The sequence below is a fragment of the Silene latifolia genome, chromosome 9, assembly GCF_048544455.1.
Source record: "Silene latifolia isolate original U9 population chromosome 9, ASM4854445v1, whole genome shotgun sequence".
Classification (NCBI taxonomy): Eukaryota; Viridiplantae; Streptophyta; class Magnoliopsida; order Caryophyllales; family Caryophyllaceae; genus Silene; species Silene latifolia.
This window is the reverse complement of record NC_133534.1, coordinates 127,260,623-127,271,813: the sequence shown is the minus strand read 5'-3', so window position 1 is coordinate 127,271,813 and position 11,191 is coordinate 127,260,623. Positions and strand designations below refer to the sequence as shown.

The window sequence follows — 11,191 nt, the reverse complement described above, 5'->3', positions numbered from 1 at the left end:
GTGGAACTCACACCATCTTGTTGTGTCTTTCCTTGAGTTAGGGTTATCTGTCTTCTTTGGCCACTTGACAATGTCTCTCATGTTGTCAAGCCTTTTGATCAATCCTGCAGTGTCAATAGAGAAGTTATATTCTTAAATAGAGGGATAAGTATAGGAGTTACCTCGTTGTTCATGTGCATAGTTGACTCCTTATCTGTCAGGCTTGGTATAAGGGGATGACCTGGAACTGCTTCCTCTGTGATTGGAACTTTTCCTGTTGGATCTGTCATATCCTAAATTGTTATTAGTGGTTTCTGCTTGGAAACTTTTATCCTCTTCCAGTCGGATGTAGCCAAGGGCTAATGCCGGGATGTCTTCAAAGGTCAGGCAAGGCTTCATAGTCATTTCATCAAAGAAATCACTGTCCAATGGTAGCCCCTGCCTGAAAGCTTCCACGGCTGTTCCAACGTCACATCTTGGAATTGATACTTTCTCTTTGTTAAATCTGGTCATGAATGCTCTGATTGACTCGCCAGGCTTTTGCCTGATCCTGTATAGGTCACTGGATCCCTTTTCAAGTTCCCTGCTGCTGGCGAATTGGTGGTTGAAGGAGTTTATCAGATCAGCAAAGGACTTGATGATTCCATTTGGTAGATTTATGTACCATTGTAGGGCAGGCCCATTCTGGGTTGTTCCAAATCCCTTGCATATGCAAACTTGTCGTAGTTCACTAGGTATGGAGACTGCCAACATTCTTTACTTGTAGTAGGCTACATGGTTTTGTGGGTCTGTAGTTCTATCATAGACTCTCATTGACGGCACCACAAACTTTTTGGGTAGATCTATCTTTTCTATCTCATCCACGAAGGGTGAGTCAGCATAGCTTTATGGATTTACTTCTTCAATGGGTGTGGGTACTCCAGGGATCTTCTCAAATTTCTCATGGAGTTTCTGGATTTCCTGGAGCATGGCCATCATTATTGTTGTGTTGGTTTGATCTAGTACAGCCTCTTCATTTGGGATCTCTTCTGAGTCTGTATCACCTTCTCCTGCTTTGGATTTTGATGGAGTTGGAGTACCAAAGTTGGAGAAATCAATGTTCCTGATGATTGAAGAGAATGGTGTGCCAGGCTGAATTTTTAACTTTGAGCCTGAGGCTTTGTCTCCTAGCCTTTGTTTCAAACTAGATTCTGATTCCTTTAGTTTCATAACTTCGGCTTCAGCCTAGACCATTTTCTGTTTCAGTTGTTCCATTTCCAACAGTTGTTGTTGGGCAGTAGCCAGTTGTTGTTTGATGCTATCCCCAGTCATTTTTTGAAATTGTTTTTGTGTTGTTTGGATTTAGGTTTTGATTATTTTTGAGCTAGATACCCCACGATGGGCGCCAATTGTTTTAGCAGGAATTATCACGGAGATAATGTCCTGCCAGGGAAGAATTTGCAGGGTGATCTAACTCAAAACAAATAGCCTGACTAGTATATTAGAATGAATAAAGGAATAAATGCAAAAGTATGACACCGAGATTTATACGTGGAAAAAACCTGGGAATAAGGGAAAAAACCACGGGCACCAAGTCAGAAGGGATTATCACTATGACTTTTGATACCCTGACAGGGAATGTGTATGTCAGGCGAAATATATAGTGTGGCTATTTAGTAGTAATGCTAAAATATTATGTTAAATACAAGTATGAAAGTAAAGTGAGAGTAAGTAAGTGTGTAAGAAAGTGGTCCTCTTCTTTTCTTGTTCTCTTCTATTTATAGTAGCTTTGCAACGGGTCTTTCAGGATAGTTTAGGGTTTCCTGTAAAATAGAACTCGTGCCCTATTTACCCGGAAGTGGTTACTTGACTTCTATAACGTTCCAGCCGTTATCCTTGCTGAGTCAAATCCTCTATGCTTTCGTGTGGAATGTTGAATGGGTCTTCCTTGATTGTAGGAACTGTTTTCCTAAGTCTTGACCGTGCTTTAATTGTTCCCTGCCTTGTCCTGATAATGCTGACTTTGTGGCTAATGTGATATTCCTTTAGGCCAGGCCTAGTAGATGCCTGTCCTGTCTTTCCCTCCTAGTTGGTACCTGATCAGGCGTTCTAATTCTTTGTGTGAGAGGACTTTCATTCAGGCTTGGCTTTGGGTATTGCCTGACTCATATCTGACGAGGCAGGGTAATTCTGGGCCCAACAATGTCGTTGCACAAATTACTTCTCAATTAAAATGTATAAATCTGTCTTCAAAATGGTGTCCATCCCTAATTTCTTGTGTTGTCAAGTGGACACATGAAAATTTGTTAGTTTAACCTACTTTCTGTGAAGCTTCTTATTATTCCCTTCAATGTTACTCCTCCATTTCATTTATGTTGTCGTCATTTAGCTCTATTAAACCATGTCAAATTTGACTACTGGTTTCTCCAAAATATGTACAGTTACAGCATCTTAGTTAGGCCTGTATGAAGTAATGAGGCAAACACTGCGGGGATATAATAAATACTCCATAACAATTAATCTAACATTATATTTTACTTTCTTGACAAAAAGGAAGATTTTTTTTGTCTTAATTTAGACATTGTCGTATACAAAACGGACACACTTTCCGATGAATTTGATGTAATATGGCCTGAATATACATGTGAAGTTTTTGCTATCTGATGAGAGACCTGAAACCCCAATTATTCCAACATTATATTTGACTTTCTTGATTTGAAGGCTGCGCGTCTTTTATTGCGAATAAGCAATCATTTACTACAATTTTCTTCATGGGTCATCTAAGAAAGCCTTATTATGTTAACACAAGGGTAAGGTGGCATACAACCGAATCCCCTATCCTGTTATTGATAGGCTTATCGTGTACCTATGCAAAGATAATTACCCTAGACACAAATTAATGTAGCAATAGGGGTCGAACACAAGGAGACGGGAATTGCGTTGTGAAATGCTATGGAAGGATTCTTATCAAGGTCGATTTCGTTTTGTTTGTTTGTTGTTGGTTTGATGACTAACAAATATTAAGATGTAAACTATATGATAAAAGGGAGTCTTGGGGAGTCGGGTCACACATGCAAAGGTAAATATATGATCATGTTAAACTCGATATTAACAATATTGTCAATTGTTTAGGCTTATAGACACCCACCTTACGATATTAGTGTCAACCATAGGCCGGGTCCTAGAGAAACTCTCGTTTATGACTAGGTCATCCTACTACACATGCTTAGTCTAATTCATTTTCGTGCCTCTCGACTTATAAAAACGAATTAACAAACTTAATCAATGAATAAGGCCTTTAATCATAGATTAAACATGACGATGCAAACATGTGATAAATTAGACAATATTATATCAGTCTAATTTATCATTTTATATATTTGATTTTTCATGGCTTCCCTAACCCCTAGACTAAGGGTAATTAGCTACTCATGATGTAATGTAAACTATAAACTTTGTTGAATAAAATGCTAGACATAATTTTAGAAATGATATAAACTAAATGATATAATATAAAATAAGAATAATACTAATATGATATAATAAAAATGCTAATGATAAACTATGCGATAACTAAATAGAAATGTAAAATAGTAAACTAGAAATAGGGATACCGTAATGGAAATGAACTTGTAAGGAAGAACAAAGTAGAACCAAATGCTTGAATATATAAATAACAAAATGTTTGATAACTAAATGCTTAACAATATTGAAAACAAATATGAAAACTAATGTGAGAAATATTGCTTAATGGAGTATATAAGACGTGAGAATAAGATCGAATTGGATGCATACAAGTCCCCTTTATATAGGACTTGGAAGTGAAACACAAAGAATCCAAAGACGGGCAACCCCGATCGGGGTCATCAGTACCCGAGGACCTCTCATTAAATGCCTCCTTAAAGTCTTATAGAATCCTATAATTTGTGTTAATGCATTATTAATCCTCTGGTTGAATGCAATGTTTGGCATTTTAGAAAGGATCTCTATGTGACTTTAGCATCCTAAGCATTTGTTGACTTGTGAATTATGAGCTTGACTTTGCATTTGTAATTCTTCAAATTAATCCATCATTTTATCCATGCAAGTCCATGCACATCTTCCATGTTGGTCCATCATATCTTCTTTAGCTTAGCTCATGCTTCTAGTATTTGTACTTGAGTAGAATTTGGCTCATTTTAGCTCATTTTCCTACAAAACATGAGAAAACATACAAATGGAACTAGAAAGCAAATATTAGCTCATAAACACTAAAGGTAGTGCATAATACATATAAAATGGAGCTAAATAATGGGGTAAATATGTATAAAATATGCACTTATCAAACTCCCCCAAGCTAAACCCTTGCTTGTCCCCAAGCAAGGAACCATATCCCATCAATTGCAATATCCCAAAACAAGCTATGCATAATGATTTAAAAACCCGAAACAACATGGGCAAGGGAATAAAGCATGAACATGGATGAGATTTACATGACGGCATAGCACGAAAGACTTTGAATGAACCTTTAAGCTCTTGCATGATCTTTTGACTAATGGACTCTTACGATACACTCAAACTCATTTGTATGTGAAAGGACATTTTTGTTTGAAAACACTCACTTATCCTCGACTCATGAGAATGTGCCCGCAATCAAATATGGTAAACATTTCAAAACTACAAGCCAAAAGCAATCATATGCAAGCATGAAAAAGAAGTCAAATGGGTAAGAAGAAGGCAATATGTAATGGGTAAGAAAAGGGAACAAATTAATTATGGATTGTGGAGCTAATGTCAAGCTAGCAACAACCAAATGTAAGGATGCTCAATCCCAATTCTAATCCTAAATTACAATACAAATCATAAGTAAACTCTCCAAAATATGTGAATAATGCATGAGAGTTTCTCACATCAACTTCTTCTTCTCCTTTCTTTTCAAATCATACTTTTTTTTCATTTTCTTTCATGCTTTTCCATTTCTTTTTTTCTCATTTTTTTCATTTCAATTCTTAATTTTTTCATCATTTTCATTCTTTTCCATTTTTTTCTCTTTCATTTTTTCCTCTTTTTCTCATTTCTTCTTCAAGAGCATTAAGACCAAGCACAATGATTTTTCAAAATAAAATAAATCCCAAATGAGCACCCAAACACAACTAATCAAAGCTACTAGCTCAACAAGGTAGGCAATTTGTGTATATGTAGCTAGGGATCAATTTTTTGAAGGGGTTCAAAGAGGCAATTTTAATCATGTGAATGGCTCCAAAATGCTAATAACATATGAATGCATGCTTATAAAGAGATGAAATGAAGACCATACTTGTGCATTTTTGATGAAACACACACCAGGTTTGTAGCTTGCCAATAGTCAAGATCAAGCCTATTCGGTTCATTTTCCATCTCCCACCTACTATGTCAAGACATACCCATGTAGCAATTATCCCATCATAAAAGAATAAATCATTAGCTATAAGCTATTATTAGAATAAGCAAGATGTAAAGTAGGCTACAAGCAAGCAAAACGCAAAAATTTCTCTCAAAAAATTTCAAATTTTCTACACTACATGCAAACTATACTACAATGCAAATGCAATCCCTCCCCCCCCCCCAAGCTAAACACAACATTGTCCTCAATGTGCCAACAATTAAATTACCCAACTAAACCATAAAAATGGCTCAATAGCACAAAACAAGAAGGAGTGGAGGTTATATTTAATGGGTTGCGAGAAATTAAACTAAAATGCAAAGGAAATAAAACTTACTAGACTTGCTAGCCTCCCCCCAAGCTAGTATGTATACGGGGGACGTCTTCATCATTCATTTAAGAAAAGGGCCAAAAGTTGAACCCCTTCCTTTCTTTCTTCTTCTTACCACTTCCACTAGAATCACCTTGTTGACCACTTCCACTAGAATCATCCTCTTGAAGAGGAGTGACATACTCACCAATGTTTTGGCTACTACCAAGACCATCACCATAGCTACTATAACCACCATACCCTCCATAGCCACCATACCCTCCATGTAATGCCTCTACTCCATAATCCGAACCACAAAAATCCGGATCGGGAGCATATGTAGTAAAAGTACATGCATCATTGTTAGGAGGGGGAGTAGGAGGAGGAAATCCACCCGGGGGATAAGTATAAAATGAAGGGTGTGGCCCCTCGGGTAGGATTACTCTTTGTCTAGCAAAATGATCATAAATGGGATGCAATGCAAGTCTTTGGTCATCACGAATTGTATTAACACTTAAGTTCAAGTCTCGCATCATATCCATCATTTCTAGACTAGAGGGTGATTGAATACTAGAGGTGGAATGGCGTGCTTGAGAGGGTTGACCTCCCTCATGCCGCTCAATGGTGGTACGTGTCTCACCTCGTAGATCCAAGTGGTAAGTCGGTCTAGTAAAAGGGGCACTCCCATGATAGGGCTTAGTGTGAACTAAAGCCTTCATTTCTTTCTTCTCTTCGGGTAGACGAATGGAGTCTTGCCTACCTATCTTCCAAACCATGTTAGGGTAAACATCCCTAAACCAATTACAAGAAAGAAAATATTCATAATCTAGCCCAACCCCTTTTTACCTAGACATAAGCAATGGTCTCAAGTTGGTATTTTCTTGGTTGAATCGACACAAGTGGTGAGAAATCTTTGTTACCAAACCTCCTTAGACAATACAACTATTCTTTGTGTTACATTGTTTGGTGAAGTGGACTGCAAAGTGGTAGGGGATATTGATCCCCCAATTATCATCACCATTAATATTCGAGAAAGCACCCAAAATCTCCACCTCAACTTTCCTCACCGAGTGAGGCTCATTTCTCCCAAAAAAGGTCCATCCCATAAAACTTTGCCAAATCCGGATGTCGGGATAATGTATATATTGGTGAGGGCAATGGTCCTAACTTTGAAAAGGAAAATAAGAAATGGCATTTCATGTCAAAACGGGGTTATAAGACTCGGGTGATTCGGTAGGTAAGTCTTTATGGGGCAATTGGAAGATATTAGCGAAGTCCGCTAGGTCCAACCTATAATCATCATTAAACAATCGGAAGGTCACAAAAAAGCACAAAATCCGGTTTCTTAGACCTATGAAACTCAAAAGAGCTCAAGAACTCAAGGGTGAGTTCGGGAAAGGTCTTATAATCCATTGTATAACAATGTTTCATACCAAAAATTTTAAACAAAGTCTTAACATTATTTTCAATTCCAATATTGTTTAAAGAAGCTTGGTTGATAAATTTACTCGGTTTCATACCTTTGCTCTTTAGGATGACCCAATTGTCATATTGCTTTTGACAATTAAAGATTACTCCGGGAAAATACGGGTCTTGCCATTCCGGGACCTCTTCCATTTGCACATCCTCCGCAGCCCGGGAGGATTCCGCATCATTCCTTGTCCTCTTAGAAGCACCTTGGGTAGGAGGTCTTCTTGGTGCCATTTTTCTGAAATTTAAGACAAAAATTCATCTTAAGGCAAACCAAAATTCATCCAAATAGACATAATAGAACAAATTAGTTACCTAATTCATACTATAAACATGAATAGAGCATTCTACAATCAATTTCTAGTACAAATAAGCACAAAATCAAATTCCCCCAATTTGAGTTAGGGTTTGCTAAACTTGATTAAATTGATTGAAATGGATGAAATTAAATAGAAAAGGAAGAGAAACTTACTTGTTGATGTTAATAGTTGATTGAATCTTGCAAAAAGATGAAGAAGGTGATGCTTCTTTGTGATTTTGAGTGAAGAATAGTGAAGAAATGATAGAGTAGAGAGGAGAATGGTACCGTCGGGTATGCTGGAGAGTGATAGAAATTTTTTTTTCTTACCCGTATAAACAAGCAGCCAGGTGAGTAGGAATCCACGTCCCCAATCGGGGCTGGCAACCCCGATCGGAGTTGACCGGTCCATCGCCTCTTTTGCCTTTGCTTCCATATTATATTAATTTCGTCCCGTTTTTCGAAAACTACGTCCTCGAACGAGGTTCTTGCATAAGGAAGCGTACTATTTTCTCCTCTAAATCTCTTTTCTTCATTTTCACCTATAAATCACAAAAAAAAACATCGTCAAGTCGGGTATTTTATTTGTAATCTACGAAAACAGTAAATTGCGGAAAATTAAAAACAAAAATAAATAAAAGCAATTAAAAAGCTCTGGTTGCCTCCCAAGAAGCGCTGGTTTAACGTCTCGCACGACGTAAGAAGCCATTTTGATCAAGTTTCATCATTGCGCTTACCACCACCCAAGCTCCATTTCATAGCTCCTTTTGCATCTTGCAACCATTTGAAATTGTTCAAATAAAATTTCCCTTTCTTTTTGGCACTCTTAGCAATAGTGCCCTTAGCATTGTCACCTACAAAACAAACAACACCAACATCGTCCTCCAATGGATCCATTAGTAAGGATCCAAGCGTAGTAGAGGCATTAGGAGAGTATACAGTGCTAAATAAATAACAAGACTCTTGTAACATTGGGCTTCTAATGGTGTTATTTTTGCTAAAGGAAACCCGATCATCACCCATTTCTAACGTCAACCTCCCATTTTTCACATCAATTAGCGCACCCGCGGTGCGTAAAAATGGCCTACCCAATATAATTGGGGTTTGTGAGTCCTTGGCCATATCGAGTATGAGGAAGTCAATGGGTATGAAAAACTTGCCAACTTTGACGGGTACATATTCCAAGACACCTAAGGGTCGCTTTAAAGAACGGTCCGTCATTTGCAATGTGATACTTGTGCATTTTAAAGCACCCATGTTAATTTTTTCACAAATAGAATAGGGCATGACACTCACACTAGCACCTAGGTTGCAAAGGGTCTTATCAATGGTATATGTGCCTATAGTGCAAGGAATAGAATAGCTACCGGGGTCCTTAAGTTTCCGGGGAGACTTATTTTGTAAGAGTGTACTACACTCTTCGGTGAAAGCAATGGTCTCAACCTCATTGAAGGATCGCTTCTTTGAGAGGATTTCCTTCATAAACTTTGAGTAAGAAGGGACTTGGGTAAGTAATTCAATAAATGGGACGGTGACTTGTAAATTCTTACAAACTTCTAAAAACTTACCAAACTTACCTTCCTCCTTGTGCTTTGCTAGACGATGAGGAAACGGTACTTGAACAACTTCATTTGGAGGAGCATCCTCCACATCTCTCACTTTCACTTTCTCATTCTTAATAGGAACATCCACCTTCTTTGAAACGGCGTCATCCTTCTTAGCATTAGGGGAGACTTCCTCAACAATCACCTCGTCACTTTTTTTGGGCATAGGGGGCTCAACATCTTTGGTATCAAGCTTGCTCTTTCTCTTTAGCATCAATAACCGATGAGGAAATGGCACACGATCCTTAACAAGAGGCTCTTCACTAGCTTTCTTTTTGTCATTTCCCCCAAGCTTGGGCTTTTTAACAACCACCTCGTCATCCAAGGTCATGGAGGGCCCATTATAGCTTGTACCACTTCTCAAGGAAATCGAATTAACGGTCTCGTGTGGTTGCGTACCTTGAGGTGGTAGTTGACCGGTTTTCCTTTAAGAGCTAGAAGCGACTAGTTGAGCCACTTGTTGCTTTAGCATCTTGATTGCAGCGTTGTGAGCTTGATCATTCTTTTGGATTTGAGCCAAAAATTCCCTTTGCATTTGTACTATCAAGCCTTCAAGTTTACCTCCTCCTTAGTTGTTTTGTTGGCCATTTTGACCTTAATTTTGTTGGTAATTTTGTTGAGGTGGCCTTTGTTGGTTTTGATAACCCGGTGGAGGATTATACTTTTATTGTTGTGGGACATAGGAATTTTGTTGAGGTGGGGGTTGAGGTTGAGGATTAAGCACATTATTACTTTGATAAGACATATTCGGGTGGAATCTCGAATTTGGGTTATATGTATTTGAAAATGTACCCGGTGGATAAGAAGTTTGTCTTAGAGCTTGAAAAGCATTTACCTCTTCAATAGGAGCTTGGCAATGAGCGGTGTAATGACCCGCACCTACGCAACCGTCACAAACAATGATTTGACTTGTAGAAGACACGGCATTGAGTTGTTGAAGGGAATCTCTAGCATCTCGTTCTGCCAATTGTTGTTGGAGTAGGGCAATTTGAGCTTACAAGACGGAATTGTCGGAGGATTCTTCTTTACCTTTGAGTGGCACACTTCGGGAATTGACATATTGTGCATCATGGACCGCCATAGATTCGATCGTGGCATGAGCAATATCGGTGTCAATTTGATCAAACCGCCCATTGTTGGCGGAATCAAGAATCCTTCGGGACTCGGCACAACATCCATTGTAGAATGTTATAGCTAGAAACCAATCATCTAGCCCATGATTTGGGCATTGCCTTTGTAACTCTTTGTACCTTTCCTAAGCTTCATATAAGCTCTCAAGAGCTTGTTGACGGAATCCGGTAATTTGGCTCCTCAAAGTTTGAGTTTTCTCCGGTGGAAAAAACTTTTGATAGAAAGCAAGAGCCAATGTTTCCCAATTGATGATTCCCATGGCGTTGCGGTCAAGGCTAATGATCTAAAGCTTGGCCTTGTTCTTCAAAGAGAAACGGAAAATTATTTCCCTTATTTGGGCTTGAGTGACGCCCGTTTGACGGATCATAGAGCAATAATCGCAGAAATTTTGTACATGAAAATTGGGATCCTCCAAAGGACTTCCCCCAAATTGCTTCCTCTCCACAAGGCTAATGAAAGCCGGTTTGATCTTGAAGTCTGGCGCGGTAATTTGAGTAGTTGTGATACCGGCCGGAAGCATGGCTGCGGTGGGCTTGGATTGATCGGAAAGTTTCACCATCTTTTTAGTTGAAGATGGTGGTGGTGGTGGAGATGATGAACTTGAAACCTCCTCTTCTTCAAGGATTTTTAGATCGTATAAGTGAGACTTTCTATCACTTTCAAGTTGCACGGGAGAAGCGGCTTCTTTCACTTCTTTCCAGAAACGTCGTCTTCTCCTAAAGGTTTTCTCGGGATCGGAATCCGGTGAAAGTAATTCTTCACTACGAGAGGACCTGGCCATAAGACAACAATTTTTAGAAAATGATAAGCAACGGTCTCAAGGAACAAGTGTTCCTCAAGACAAAAGAAAACAAGATAAAAATCGACAATTCAAAACGCAATAAAACCGTGCTCCCCGGCAACGGCGCCAAAATTCGATAGGCTTATCGTGTACCTATGCAAAGATAATTACCCTAGACACAAACTAATGTAGCAATAGAGGTCGAATACAAGGAGACGGGAATTGTGTTGTGAAATGC

General features: G+C 38.7%; 1 non-coding gene across 1 annotated transcript; it reads left to right on the top strand.

Moving 5' to 3' along the window:
• The first annotated feature begins 10,252 nt into the window (after positions 1-10,252).
• LOC141603456 (small nucleolar RNA R71) lies at positions 10,253-10,359 on the top strand. Its single transcript, XR_012525331.1, has one exon. It is a non-coding gene; the product is annotated as a small nucleolar RNA R71 (small nucleolar RNA).
• The last annotated feature ends 832 nt before the right edge of the window (positions 10,360-11,191 follow it).